Genomic DNA, 16494 nt, shown 5'->3' with positions numbered 1-16494 from the left:
GTCTCCTTTATGGTTGCTTATCTGTCCAGTACTACAAATGATCTCCTTTAAAACAGACGCAGGCCTGTGGCTTGGCTTGGGCTTACAGCCATAGAGAATATGCTCACGCTATGCTACTTGTAAAAATCATTATTATGAGATTCTGTGTTGATGCTGCGTCCCCATTCAAGTTTGCTACCAGACAAGGTGTGTCTGTTTTTAATCACGATGACATGCATAATGTCTAGCTCTAGACTTTGTTTTGTTGCGTGGATTGCATATCCTCATTTTTCTTGGGGCGTTTGTAAGCAACTAACTTTTGTCTGTACTTTCATATTTCCCCATGACTGGAACCCACTTAATTCCTTTAGTTTCTCAATGCCTTTATTTAAATGGACAGCCAACATCCATGGTCATCTTTGCGCAGCAGTTCTTTCAGATTACTGGTTTTAGCAGCTAGATACCAATTTCACTCTCTAATTCACAGTACCAAGAAGTATTTGTAACCTTTATTTGCCTGTGAGAACAGCCCAAGCCTCACACTGACCTACTCATACCTATTGCTCTGCCAAGTTCTCCTTTCCCAGCTTCAGATGTTCTCGTTAGCTCTCAAAGCAACGGTTGATTCCTTGTTCTCAGGTCAGTTATGAACTTCTCTGCAGCTTTTCTGCCTTTTACTTTCTTTTTATACTTTTAGGTTAGAAAGATTTGTTCCATTTTACATAAATTGAAAATAGTCATAGAATTTGCACCATTCTCCTGCATTGACTGAAAGATACTGTATTCAGGGAATTTGCAAAGAGGCAATCTGTTCTTCATTCCTCAGCATCCATGATTTTGAGCTACTCCCTGGGCTTCTCTCTGAGGAGCAAACATTTAGGTTTGTTTCAAATTTCATCACCCTTATGAGAAAATGAAATGTTCCAGTCACTTTAAAATGTTTATAATTCAAAGCTGCTATTGATCCTGTGCATAGTTTTTGTATGTTGTCTTAAGTGTGGAAGGTGCATTACAGAATAGACATCAAGAAATTTCCTATCCCAAATCTGGTTGGAAAAAAATAGTGCAGCACAGGAAAGACATTGTAGAGGGATCATGAATCTTTTGGCAACAAGGCTGTTGATTGATAAGTTTATTTATTTAATGTTGTGGTATCGTTTGTAGGTGCACTTTTATGGATATTCATATATAAAGCAAGTCACAAGTTTTTGTGAAAACTCTACAGAGAACCTGAGCCTGTGGAAACTGAGACAACAATGAAAGCTAAGAAAATAATGCTTATGAGATAAAGTGGGGGAGGGCAACTTTTTAGTCCAGGAAAGAAAAAGCTGAGTGAAGATAAACATTAAAATATTAGAATGATTCTAAGGAGAACAGTGATAAGTTGTCCTTGTCCACTGGACATAGGGAAATTAGTTTAATATACAGGAAGGAAAATGGAAGTGTGGTATGAGAAAAGATCACCTAATTTTGCAGGCTTTGAAATGCTGGAGTATCTAGAGAGGCTGAGCAACTTCCCTCAACAATGCTGGACAAAGACATGTCAGGATAGACCAGACCTGTTCCAGGAGCCAATTCTGCCTCCCATCTCTCCAAGTCTGTTACTGTTTTTTTTTCATACTGGCATGACTTGTAATGCTACAGTATAGACAACATTATTCCTGTTAGTTTTTGCTCTTACAAAAAGCTGATTCTTAATATAATTATTCTTTGAATAATAATAACAGTATAAACCTTCTGGTTTTCTATTTTGCCTAATTTTATTATTATTTATTTTTGGATGCCTAGCTTGAGATATTCATTTCTTTGTTGTTGTTCAGCTGATTTTTTCCTGAAATTTTGTCACAATTCATTCTTGCAATTGATTTTGACATTTGCAATATATTGTACTGTTATTCAAGTTCCAGCTCCTGGCAGCATCTGATCAAGTGAAAATACTGCTTCTGATTTTTCTAAACTAGCATTTTTATTTGTTGTGGTGGTACTGTGAATCACAGTGAAGTTTCAAAAAGCAAAATCAAAGGTAAACAAATTATTTTTAAAAGGTATTATGATCTGAAGGCAATCTCATAGTTTTGACTGTGCTCACATCATGATTTTGATGTAGACAGTGCTGAGCCTGTTTAGATTATGCTCAGAGTTATTTTGATGTAATTTCCCAGTGTTTCAGATAGTGCATATGCTGATGTGCATATGTGAGTTCTTGTTTCAGTTCCTATGTAGCAAATAGGAAGTTCTCTCGTTTGTGCAAGTGGCAAATGTGCCAGCTTTTGTTAAAGCAAAACAAAAGATTGTCAGGACAAGGATTTTGTAGATGGAAGGAACTTCATACTGATACAAGTTGTTTTCGTTGAAATGTGCTGAAAGTTGCTCTGCATTTGATTTACATCCTTTGGCTTTTTAAGCTGGACTGTTTGTTTGCAGCATACTGTCTCTTTTAAGGAGCATTCTCAGTAGATAAATAGCAGACCTGGATTAGAACCCCCTCTGCTATATTGGGGTTTCATTTTAGGGGGAAGAAAAATGGGAGAATACCATGTTTTATATATGTATAGCAAATTGTTATGAAATATTTCCGCTTTGCATATGAGAGAAAAAAAAAACAAAACACTCATATTCATCTCTTTCTCTGGAATTTGGATATGTAATAGTTGTATTTTTTTTTCTTTATTTTTGTCTGTCCATATTTTAGGTTGAAATAGAAAAGCATTTCTCCCATTCATTTATCTCATACTCAGAGCAACAATTTTTCTGATTCATTTTACCGGTGGTTTTAAAAACAGGTATTTTCTTGTATGCAGAATATTCTGAGCCTCAAACTTCTTGTCCTTCTAATCTGAATTCCAAAAAAAAACAATGCAACAGCTTATTATTCATTATTAAATATTTTGTGTGTTCAAGAATTAGGGATCAGCTTATCCCCTATTAGAGTCACTTGCCTTCAAAGGAGTTAGATTTGATCTAAGAAGCTGGGTTATTTCCTTTCCATGGATTGGACAGAGAATGTTTTCCCCATACATTTTATTTACCATAGACCAAATATTATAATACCTGTGTAAAACTTTGTTAAAGTTCTTCTGAGATCTTCAAAAGTTGAATGAAATAAGATCTCCAGAGTTTGGCTCAGTATTTCTCCAGAATACACCTTTGGGTAAAGATGTGTTTTGTAAACAGTGAGAATGTAACACAATCTAGGTTTGCCTTCTTTCATCCTCTGGCAACCTCAGAGCAAAATCAGCCAAGATTGAAAAACATGCCTGTCTTCTCATTGTCTCTCAACCTTTAATTTTTCAGTTCTACAAGGGGTATAGGAGTCTGGCCTTGGCCCAGGCAACTTTTTGGACTTTGTGAGTTGTCACCTGTATAAAGTTAAACGCTCAGGTATGGTTTGTCATTTCCTGTGTTCAAACTCTGAAGCATTAAGATCTTGCTCATAGTCATTTCTATCATACCAGAAAAAAAAATGTGCCTAAGCTGAAAATTTCTGGAAACTGAAAAGTTTATTTATTTATTTATTTATTTATTTATTTATTTATTTATTTTGACAAGCACCTCACTCTTGCTCTCTCATCATGTGCTTTCTTAACCATCAATTACTGACTGTGACTGAGAGATGGACCTGTGACCTGAGCTTGTACCACTGACATTAAAAACTTCAGGCACTCTTTTTCTGGCTGAAAAGTCACTTCCTCAGCTGACATGAGCAAGTCTTTGCATCTTTAAAATCTAGAAATGAGTATGTAGCATACATGTACTTTACCTTACCAAGCAAATAATTTCTGAAAACCACAAGGCTGTCAAATATACCTTTAGTCTTTGTGCAGCAAACTGCGAGGTTTCAAGCACACACAGAGTAAAATCCCGGTGGCACTAATGCCAGTGGCTCCATGAATTTATCTTTATTATTTTCATGGGATTAAATGGTTTAGAAAGGTTCAAAATTTTAGTGTCTTGCTTGTCTCTAAATTCAATCAATTCCAAATAACAAGTAGGAAACAAATACCTTGATAAACAAATTGTAAAGGAAATAGGAAATAAGAGAACTACTCATATCAATACAAAGAAATATCTCATTGCTTTAAACCACTTGAGTATATTTAATGGCAGTGCTGTATCTGATATGATGGGAAAGGATCTCAGTGACACCTTAAAAATGTTGCTGGTATACACACATATATTTATAAATATATGTGTGTATACCTCATCTCTGCTTAGTTAATGTTCTTAGGATATGTTCATTTATGGAGTGATCATGGTAATTATTGTTAAATACAGTCAAAAACTGACAGTAATTGTAACTGTAATGAAAGATTGTTTCAAGAACCCTCATAGAAACTTCCCAGTTCACTCCACTAGAGATGAGCAGTTTGGCTGGCAGTAAATCACACTTTTTAAGTAAGGGTTGAATACCTTTTATTTGTAATGATATTTAATCAGACAAGAGTAAAAAAAGTCAGAGAGCATTACATTTGATTGATACTTCAAATGATTAATAATGGATGAAATTCTGAGGTTCTTACTGTGGTTTTTGTTTGTTTGTTTTGTTTGCTTGTTTGTTTTTGATTCAGTGCTCCACTTTGGTGGAAGTTTGCCTGAATAAACATTAAGTAACAACTGATCCTGAACCTCAAAATGTGACCCAGTAATACTTAGCACTTATCTGGTGCTTTAAACTTCCAGAGCTCTTCTGTGGATCAGATCTTGAACACAAAGGGGCTATTGAAGTGAGCCTAATTTGTTCAATTAACCTGTTAAATCTGTGCATGCAAGGCAGAAGACCCACTGTGGTTTTGGAGAGGGGTTACTCAGATCCAGCAATTTACAGGATGTTGAGAATCCCATAGAGTTTATGTCCAAGCAGGGGCTTGTTGGACCCCTACTCCATATGGAATAATAAATCACATGGTGCTATTTCAACTGGAAAAATATATTAACACATCTGCTGCTCCAGCTGGAGAGAATAAAATCATAATAGCTTGTGATAAATTGCTTATATTTCCATTTGTTAAAATAGTATTTGTGAAATGTTTTTTCCTCTCAAGTTGAAACCACAATGACACTTGGGAAGGGCTCTTTATAATGCACCATCTATGCAAACTGGAGGAATATTAAAGGTCTAATTAAAAGCATAAGTCACTAAAGTTGATTAGAATGGAAACTAGGCCTAATTTCATGCAGGATCCATTAAAGGCAGCCAAGGTTGAAGCAGAGACAAAAAGGCTGAAGAGTTGCTATATTTAGATGGGGAGAAAAAAAGGTACACTAAAGCGAGAGTACCATGGAATGGAGATAAAGCGTGAAAGTGACAAAGGGAACAGGAAACAGAAACTAAAGAGGGGATTACTGTTTCTGGATTCCTGTCATACTGAAGACTTCTTTGAGGTGGGGGTAAACTGTGGGAATAAAAATGTTGTTTTTGCAGAGTTACATTGTTTAAAGGTAAGGAATGTGGTATCGAGATATGCTTGCAGTGATAAGAAAACTTAGCAGGTGACCTTGTAAAATGCAGACAACCAGACTTCTTAGAGCAATTAGGTTAAGATCATGGTGTCAAGTCAAGTCAGATGAGTGAAGAAACATTACCACTTCAAGTAGTAAAGAACTCAAAAGAAATTTGAAATTTAACAGGCCGGCAACTGAAGGCCATGCATTGTCTGTGAAGCATCAGATAGGTTGTGACTGGATTACCCACTCAGTGGGGAAATAGGGAAGGGTCCGGGTCATTGAGAAATAAAGTATATAAACTGTACTGTGTGACTAGTAGGCATGCTCCTGCTTGTGGGGTGCCCGCCATTGCAATCATGAATAAATTACTACTTCACTGAGACCCTCGCCTGAGCCTAACTTACTGGCTACAGAATGTCTCTCACAAAGCTAAGCAGGGTTTGCCCAGAGAATCATGGTGAGTGCTGCATTGATCCTGTTTTCATGGAGGCAAAAGTGCCAGATGGCTTTTGCAACGATGATTCAAGTAGTTCTCTCACACCCTGTCTAGGAGGCAAGATGGAGCCCAGGTGCTAGCAGTGGCCCCAAGCAAAATCAATTTTGCATGACACTGGTATTCTTATTGTCCACCTGCAAAGGCAGTTTCTAGTTAGTTTGAACTGCCCAGCAGGCTGATTCTTCTGCCGGGCACTCCCATCCTGAACATCACCTTGTGACTGTATCTGCCGCTGGCTAGTTCCTGTGAAAGCAGTAGGGGCAAAGCAGAGATGAGGCAATTGCTCACATTGCTCTGTATGGACTGGGAATGGAAATTTGTTGTTCTGCCCATACCAGGTGAAGAGATGTGCAGAGGTCTGCACACCTCTTGTTCAAATTGTAAGCAGCAAGCCTAAATATTTCTCCTTCAAAAATCAGTGACACAATTGGGTTTGTTTTCAATATCTGTTTTGATATGATTCCGGTATTACTGTTATTAGCCGCTATCATGCTGTTTTCCCCTTCATCCAAAGACTTCTACGCGCTGACAGCAGCTTCACATATTAATTCCTAGCAGCATCCCTGCAGCCAGCTCTGTCATCACAATTGCTCAGCCATTTGACTTGCTGTGGTTATTGGTTTGATGGATTACAATCAGGATTTTGATCTCAGAGCAGCTTTGCAATAGCAATGCTGAACATGACAAATGATTTCTTCCTGAACCCACAATCTGGAAAACTGCTAACATTTCATCTTACTTGACCACTGTGCAGCTTTCTATCTTGTTAATCACAACACTTTGATGAAGTGATTGTAGCCTATTGATGGTATTCCTGGAACAAGTACCAGAACTGCATTTTACTGTACCTCAAAGTTCTACCTTAGATTTTATTCTACATCTGGTGTTTTATCCTTTCATAGAGATATTTTTGAAGAAATATTTATAAACCTCTCTTTTTTCTCTCTCTCTCTCTTTTTTTTTTTTTCTCCTTCTCATTGCTTCTCTTGTTTGGGGTTTTGTTTCTGAAAATGCAGCTTATTCCATTACATAATTTAGTTGAAGTTAATTACTTCCTAGCCTGCTTCAGTACAGTTCAATACTTCTTGGACTTAGGGCTTGGTATCACACAAAGTTTGCAATCCATAATTTATATCTCTTGCTTACAGAAACACAAATACACAGCACGCATTTGGTGTGGTCCTCTTCATCATTTGTTAATGTACTATACACACAAACCTCTTATTTCTCGTTTGGAAGATAAAACTTCAGCAATTCTGACACAGATTTAACAAATCTCCAGAGTCCTGGAGATCTCATAGGCAACAAGGGTGAACCCTTTAAGTAATGAAGCAAGATCTACATAGGAGAAAAAGAACAGTGAAGTCCTCCCATTGTTCCCTGTGGACATTACCCATCATTTTGAGAGGTCTGTTAGACATGCCTCCTATTGTTCAATTTTCTGTTTTTAATAAAATAATAGATTATGTGGATTTGATTTGAGAAGTTGCCAAATCTATTCAGGTGTCTCAGGTATGGAATTTATGCAGACTTACTTAACTTAGAGAAAGTTATTTGCATTTCCACTTAGTCTAATTCTGTGAGGTGTAGGAGGCAGAAGAATGGTGACTGCTTTGAAACTCAGCTTGGCAGTCACAGCATTTATTTGTTGACAAAGGCATGTTCTCATCTGTAGTTCTTAAAGATCTTGTTGACAAGTGAAGTTCACAAAGGTGGTACATTATTTTTTTTCTGTAGTTAAGTCAGACTTGTTAGTTGTGGAGTTATACCACCGATCCCATGGTTTGTGGGGATCAAGATAAAGTTTCTAAACTATGCCTGCAAAACACTGTCAGCTGTTACTATAATGCTACTGCTGCCACTAATAAGTGTTGAATGCAGCATGGGAGCTGTGGGAATGTTGGGGGTCTGCACATAAATTTTCCAGTATTTTTTTTGATACTGAATATCCAGTTTAGAGTTCAAGTGGAGTCATTTTTGCAACCATGAACAATGATTCATACTGAAAAGCAGTTTATTTTAACATTAAAAAAAAACCTGTTCCACTTCAAAGAGCGTATTTAAAGCTGGGAATTGAATGACATAACTGCTGCAGCTTGCAGCTTCCTTATGTCTCCTTCTGGCTCATTTTCTCTCTTTCTCCCTGTTTCTGCTGGGTGATTAACTCTTACTTTGCTATAGACAAAACACAGATTGTCTAGTGTTGTGACATAGTGGGGAGAAATAGCTAAATACTTTGTTATTGTGTGGCAAATGCAGCAGGGTAAACTCACATGACATGATGAGTTTTACAGGAGGGATCAGGTCATTCAGGTAACTGTTTCCTCCAAGGCAAACTTGGAACAAACTACACCGACTGTTGGAGAGAAAAGACCATCCAAATCCATCCAAATCTTTCATGATGCTCCTACACCCACAAAGGCAAAGGCTTCACAGTACCACCAGGTATGGTGATACCACTAAACCTTCTGGGGTAGATTGTGGATAGGGCAAGAAGCCCTTTTCCTTCGCCTTCCAATAACTCTTTTTTTTCCTCAGATGACTTGATTTTGCTTTGGGGCAGATTTACCCTGGGTAGGGCATCTCTGTTTTGCTCTAGCCGTGTTTTACTCCTGCAAATGCTTGTTCTAAGTTTTGTCTGGTTATTTATATGCGTGTTATACTGCAAACAGTGTAATCAGCCTCTTAATGTGCAGGTAATCTTACCAAAGGACAGCCTTTTATTCCACCTTTGCTTTTTTTTATATTTCATATGAGATTCAGCATGTAAGACACAATGAAAAATCTGGCCTCAAACATTCATATCTGTTAGGATTCTGAGTTTGAAAGTTGATTGGCAGTTTTGCTGGTGGATGAAGGGGGCAGAACAAAATGGTATTTGCAGTAGTAATGGCAGTGAAGAGCTGAAGCACATCTCTGTGAGTTACCTCCTTACATATCCTTCATGGAGAAATATGTTAATAATATCTTTCTCCTAGACTTTTGAAGCCAGCCTAATCATTTTAATAAATACATTTATTCTTGTACAATGAAATGTGTCATAAATAGGGCATGTTCATTACCTTCTAGTAGATTTGTGGAGCATGACTACCGAATTGTCTGAATCCTGTTACATGGACGGCACCTGTATGAAGAATGACTCAACTTTTTTTTTTTTCGTAATGTGTAAAAATATATATACACACATATATGTCCCTTTGTCAGTTTTGTCCTCTTTGTCTTGTCTTCTTTTAATGTCAGCTCTTTCATCTCCTTAGCCCATAAGCTGTGCTTTCTGGTCTTTGAAAGCAGCAAGCAGTGTTTGTGCATTAAATCAAGTAATTGCATAGAGACAAATTTTGTTCTTGTTTTAGCCAGAGTGCTGTGCTAAGCAGATTCAATACTGCGTAACTTTCAGCAGTATTGAATACAAGGTAGGATCCTGTGTTCAGCCTTTGGTTCTCACACAGATTTTCTATGCAGATGTCTTTGAGGCACTTTCTGAGGTGGGACTCCCTCACTTTTAAATAGAGGTACTGTTTTTCTGTTGCTCAGAGGTGTGGGGACACTTTATTTTTGAGGACTCTACCTGTTCAGCTTCACTTGAGTCTCTTCAGAGACAGGCTCAAAATCTGTGTTGCCTTAAGTGACCTTGGTCGTTTCTGGATCACACTGCTGACATTTTCTGTCATGATCATTGTACTTCTGAAGAATGCTGTTTATTGATAAAACCTTGTTTCCCCTTGTCTTTTTTTAACACCTTGTAGTTCTTTCTGACATTATTACATTACTAATTTTTTACCATTTTCCTTTAATTCATTGCCCATTGTGTAGCAACACTAGTACTCTAATCCTTGCATTTGTTGTTGGTTTGTTTTCTTTTTTTTTTTACAACTTAATTATATGTTTCCACCTGTTGGTCAACCCTTCTTTAAATACTACATCAGACATATCACTGTGTCAACAATAGCCTGAACCACTAAACTCCTCAAACTCATGACTGCGGTAGTCAAATCATTATTTAAATGTGCCACTTCCATTATTAGTATTGCTTCCCAGATAAGTTTCATGTTCAATTTCCTGAGCTGAAACCACACTCCAAAGCACTGAATATCTTTGATCGTCACTTTTTCCTTCTGGCTAGGATTATCTTGTGCAGATTACTTTTTTTTTTTTTTTTTTTTTTTTTTTTTTTTTTTTTTTTTTATGTGAAAGAGACCCGATTAATATCTGTATGCAAAGCCAGTCCTCAAGTGGAGTCACTACTTTGTGTTTCCCCGTTACACACATTCATTTCCTACTAATGTGTCAGTTAAAATCCCATACATCTCCAAGCTGGCAATGGAATACTTTAGTAAAACAGCCCCTGCGGTAAAAACTTCCAACTTTTGTAAATCATGCTTGTTAGCAGAAAAGGGAGGGTAAGGGCTAATGTACCATTTTGTACACCTGCTAGAACAGAACTCTTATGTAGGAATCAGAATTGCCATACTTCTTACTTCTTGTAGAACTTGTTGTTTTGTCCAGTTGTATGGGAGGAAGGATTGTAAATAGTTTCTTCTATAGATCATCTTGCATTGAAAAATTTGGAAACATTATATCTTTTAGATGTCAAGATTTTTTCATTGGCTTCTGCCTTTAGCTCCCATGTGAGATCTGTCAGGCACCAGGCCTCAAGCCACTTCAGAGAATTAAGATAAGATTTAACAAATGTATGTATTAATTAAAAAGTCCTGATACACAAGTTAAAGATTTTCACAGAGCTACAGCATTTATATACCATGTCTTCAAAGCTGGAGTAGTTTGCTCAGTGGTCTATGATGCAATACTCACTTTGCATGTTTAGGAGTTGCAGTGATGTGAAACAGAAGGACTTTTTTTACTAAATTTTGTTTAGTCCATGCGTTTGCTTTACCATTAACACTCTTGAGTTGGCTGTGCATTTTGTCAAGCTGAAAGGGAAAGAGTCACCTCTGTGTCAAAACAGTCAGCTCCCACAGCACCTCACTTATTTGTGCCTGGACAGACTGAGCTGTTTGCTCTAAAATGGAGACTGTAATGTTCTAATGCTCTCATCTACCATATGAACAATCAGATTTTCTACTCACAGTCTCAAGTCCAGATAGAGGACAGCAATACAGTAGTGCTACTAGGAAATGGATGTCCCCTGTTCTTTTCTAGCTGGAGCTTTAGGGGTAGGCCAAGCCCTTTTGGAACAAAGCAGTAAGCTCCTGGAGTACATACAGTGGCATCTGAGTTACTGCGAGCAGTTTTCCTCGTAGTCAAGTGCTCCAGGAAAGTAACAGAAGTAACACTGAATGTTTAGGTCATCCCTGCATTGGGGTTTTTAGCAGTGTAACTTAAGGTGCCTAACCCTGGTGCTTACAGGGCTGAAGGCTCCTGTAGAGTCAGTGAGACACCGCTGCTTCCACGACAATCTAGGGTACTGAGGCTTCTCACTTAGGCACCCAAGTTTAATGCTTAAAGCTAAATAGTGAGACTGTCAGGGTCTAGCCCAACCACAGAGCAAAACTCTACCACTGCTGCTAACTAAAGGAAGTTCCTCTCCAGTTGTTCCCTTAGAGAGTGCACATCAGCACCCGGAGTGCATGGTGGAACTCATCAGAAGATGAGCATTTAAACTGACACAGCACCTGTGTCCTGGGACTGCAAGCCATTATCAGAAACTATTCCAGCAAACCCCAGCTATTTGGGGGGTCAACTAGTGTCACGGAGCTGTTTCTGTTTCTTTTCCCTCCTGTTTGGATATCCCCACAGGACCAGGAAGACTATGGTCTCAGACAATTCCATCTAGAGCTACAGAACATTTTTTTCTTTGTATGCCTTTTCTTATCAATTAAGAACTTGTGCCCAAAAAAAAAAAAAAAAAAAAAAAAAAAAAAAAAAAAGACCAAAGATACCAAGTCCAGTCTGTTCACACACTGCCAAGAATCTGCTGCTGTGCAGAGTGCCCTTGTCTGGAGTCCTGAGAACTGCAGTGAGGAACCAGGATGAGGTTGCTCGCCCTATACATGGCATGAGCAAGAATATGAGCAAAAGCGGCACCTATATATCATAGCGTATTGTTAGCTGTGTTTGCTTTGGGGGCGGGGATAGTAATTTTTCCTCTAGGTTTTTGTCTCTGTTTAATTACCTTTTCATGACTGATTTCCTGACTTAATCTGAATGTGCATAAATCTCCACCATAGATTTATCATCTCTATAGAAAGTGTTTTCAGAATGGTTGTGCAGCTTCCCAGAAAAGGGACACTGTTGGAAAATGAAGCTTTCAGATTCAACAATAAGCCTACTATTATGCTGATTTCTGCCAAGCTTTCCCTCACTTCTTTCCCATTTAATACAAGAGTGTGCTCAAGGCTCCTTTTTGTTTGTTTTTGAACTTCATTCTTAAGTGTTTACCACCCTGTTCAAGTCCACTCACTCTGAAACACTGGACACCAAAAGATACTGCTGCATTGTTTTCAGAAAATGCTCCCAATCTTTTTAAAAAAAAAAAGAAAAACTTTCTTAGAGATTATACTTTGTCACAGTCACTTGAAGACATTGTATTTTCAAATAAATGTGAGATTTCAGAGCAGCAGTTTCACTTATCTGTGATATAAATATTCTCATTGCAAAACAGATTTTTGTTTATATAGTTTATAGTCTGCATGCGCATAAGCATTTAATCAAATTCAGGCCTTGTCTGAGCAAACATAATGGCCTAACTTGTGTGTGGGTTGCAAATTATCTTTTCTAAATTTGACCCACAGCTTTGGGAGCCAAAAAAGCCAACTTCCTTGTTTGTTTGTTTTTTTTTTGTTTGTTTTTTTTTTGTTTTGTTTTTGTTTTTGTTTGTTTGTTGTTGTTGTTGGTTTTGCTTGGGATCACATGTGCAAACACAGAAGCTTTTCTATTTACAAAATTCTTCTAAATACTGAATACAGGTTTCTGCTGATAACATGTAAGAAGGCAGCTTCTAGGATTTTGGTCCAGTGTGACTGACTGTCAGAATTTGCTGTAGCTATAATGAATTTTCATTTTCCTCTTTCTGTGTCGTTATTCTATATAACACTCCTTAGGACTCCACACAGGTCCTTGAAAGGACCTTCTGCCTTTTCATTGCTTGGCATCTCTCTCCAAAGCTGAGCATGTAAACAGTTATCTCCCAAAGACTTATCTCTGGTAATCACTTCTGGTGCCTCTATTTAAACTTTTATTTTTTTTTCCATTAAGATTGCAAATTTTCACTGCAGTTAACTAAAGTCAGGATAAAATGTTATCATCAGCCCTTCTCCTGGTTTAAAAGAGCCATGTTATATTTATGCCCCAGATTAGCAACTGCTTTACAACATGAGCTATGTAATTTGCCATTTTCCACATCTTTACCCTTAGATCCTCTGCCAGACTACTGTGATTGCATCAGTTTACTTCCAAATTTCTGTGTTGAATCAATTTCTCCCTCTTACAAGCCAGAAACAGTTGTGTGCCAGGGGAATTTCAATTGATTAAATTTCTTCCCAATTAACAAACTTTTAATTAGTGATTCTGAAATTGAAAAAAAATCAAACACTTGTAGAGGCACAACTCAAATCCCTTCTAGATACTTTTCCTGCTCCCCAGTCCCTTTGCCTTTCAGTGAGGCAAAGGCAGTATGGGAGACCGGGATCGGTGTATGGTGGTTCCTCCTCTGTTTGCAGTCCCCTTCCAGTCGTACCTCACCCTCAGTTTTCTCTGTGCTCATGCTCAAGGTGGCTAGTTTTGCTCCCGCTCTTGCAGGAGCAGATAGTTGTTTTTCTATCTTTTTGTTTGTTTGTTTGTTTGTTTGTTTTTTCCCCCTAGCTTTTGTCCTGCTCTCATGTCCCTACTACCCTGGCATCTCTTGCGTCTTCTGCGTGTCTTCTCTCACTTTAATATGTTTTTGCAGAGGCAGTAGAAACTGCTCTGACTGGCTCACTTTTGGTCCACCCCTCATCTCTGTGAAGCACATACTAAAAAACATTACATGAATATACATTTTATGAATATACATTTATTACTAACTCTACTTTTAGCATAATCAGGTGATAGTTCTGTTCTTTCCTGGTGGTTTTCTCAAGGCTACCCTTAATATTGGACCCTCCATATTATCCTGGCTCTTGCTGCTAATCTCAGGTCTACTTTCTAGGACACGGCACAGTGCATATAGCTTGCCACTTGATCAACAGGACATCCCTTTGTCATACGGTATCAGGACAGTGTTAATAACTGTCCCTAGCCGTCAGAGTTTTCAGGCCACAGGATCAGTGATCACTGCCTTTTCAGTCCCTTCCCCCTTGTCTGCAAACACCCCTCAGCCATCCAAGATTGCTTGGATTGCTTGCAGCCAATTATCTCCTTCTTTCCAGTCTCTGTGTGGGGGTATCTTGTTTACAGGGTTGGAAGGATAAGGTCCTTGCTCTACATAACCCAGAAGCTCCAGCTTCCCGACTCCACCAGAGACATTGCAAGGGCACCTCAACGAGGCAGTAGCTGTAGACATTCCTCATTCCTAATAATTCCTCAGGCATGGGAACAGGTGCCCCAGGGCAGTAGTTATGGCACCATACCTGTCAAAGTTCAGTAGGCATTTGGACAACACTCTCAGACATACGGTCTGAATTTTGGGTGGTCCTTTGTGGAAGCAGGAGTTGGACTTGATGATCCTTGTGGGTCAGTTCCAGCTGAGGATTTTCTGTGATTCTAACTGAGGATTTAATGCAAAATCCCAAGTCAGAGCTCTGACCAGTAGGCCACCTCGCTTCTAACAGAGCCCAAAGGTTCCTGCTGGGATGTTTGCTACTGTCTATCATTCTACTTTTATTTGTGAATAAACTTTATGTAGGAGCCAAATGATGTAATGTGTGGACCATAATGTTCACACTGCTATTTGGCATAAACAGGAGATGAGAACTAAGTGCTGGGCAGCTGGAATCCTCTTTTAGACAATGTAGGCTCAGCATACAGCCATATATACCGCAAGTCAATGTAGATCTGCGCATTTGCTGCAAAAATTGGAAAACTAGTAAGAGTAGTGCTAAAACACCTTCAACGCAGATGTATATAATCTGTGATACTTTTGTGTGGAGATCAGCTTCTGGTGTTGGCTTTTTAGTCCCCAAAAAGCAGTTTGCAGCTGTTGCATCAGTCTCTGTTGAAGGGCTCCTGTTCCCTGAAAATTTGTTTGAGGTGGTTGTTTGTAATCCTCACTGCAGAGCATTCATGATTCCTTCTCTGTTCTCATTCTGGCCTCTACTTTCAGTTGCTGTGGGTGGTAATTTCCTTGTGCCAGCTTTGCATGCACCTGTGGACTTCCCAAAGCTTTTATTCCTTGTTTTCCTATTTGTTTTTTTCCTCACTTGTGTTTAGTACTTAGACACCCCATCCTCAGTACTGTCCAAATACACCATTTCTCACCAGCAGCGTTGGATTTCCCCGCCCAAAACCACAAAAAAAAAAACAACCAAGAATTGTTACAGGAAGTAATTTCAATGTACACGGGGTACAAAAACTTTGTTGGCAAATACAAAAAAAGTAGACCATTTGATTTTTATTTAACTTTTCTATATAAATTTACATAGTTCATTTCTAATGATTAACTTTCTTTTAGCCACTACTTTTTAAAAAGTCAAAAGTAAAGATACGTAATGAAGTTACCACTTGGGTTTTTCTGACCACTGCATTGTCATGGAAAAACCTAAACTGTTTCTGGCTGTTGTGAAGTTGTTCTTCATATACCATCTACTGGCATTGAAATTAATGAAAAAATAAAAGGAGTGACCTTTGACTGAGCACATACAATTTATGCGTGAGCTAAACAGCAGGATCCTTTTTCATTCTTCTTTTTCCCACATTCTCTTTCTCCCTCCTCTCTCCCATCCAAATATAATTTGTAAAGCCTTCAGAGCCTTTCATCCTATGTGTTTCCACTGTGTTCCTTTAGATGAGTCTCAGCTCCTTGATTCACATCTATTATTTTGTGTGGAAAGGTCAGCAGCACCCTTGTTTTATGAACATAATGCACTATTTTCTTGAACTTCAGAATCATTTCCACAACTCACAGGCAAAATTCATACAGTTCAGGGTGCTGATAAATGTCAGTGGTACTTCAGTGAGAGTATTCTGAGTGCAAATGCAAACCTGGACATTCAAAGTTAAGCTGTTTAAAATAAACAAACATTTACCGCAGATCTGAACAGTTTTGAAGATGCAATTCCAAAAGAAATGTAAATTCTGAACTTGTGGCCACACTGTATATCACTGAGCATTTAATTTGTGCCCAGCTCTCTGAAGGAGGTGGGCAAACCCATCCTCTGCATGAAGCAACTGCACCCAAGCAGAGTAGAAGGTGTCAAGGGAGTTTCCCTGGGACACCACCACCACCAAGAACTGTGTGCTGTAATTCCGAGCGAGTCCCCTGCCAGCCCACCAACCTGCCATGAGGAGGCACACTGCCTGGCTTGGAGGATGGGTTGGGCCCTTGCTTTTGACAAATCCCACCTTGCGTTATTTTCCATGCTGAGGTCTGGGAACCTTTGGCTGAAAACAGTGAGGACCCAGTGCTGCCTCCAAGCTGG

The sequence above is a fragment of the Netta rufina genome (assembly GCF_964035555.1).
Source record: "Netta rufina genome assembly, chromosome: 6".
In the NCBI taxonomy this organism is placed as follows: Eukaryota; Metazoa; Chordata; class Aves; order Anseriformes; family Anatidae; genus Netta; species Netta rufina.
This window is presented reverse-complemented; position numbering follows the sequence as displayed.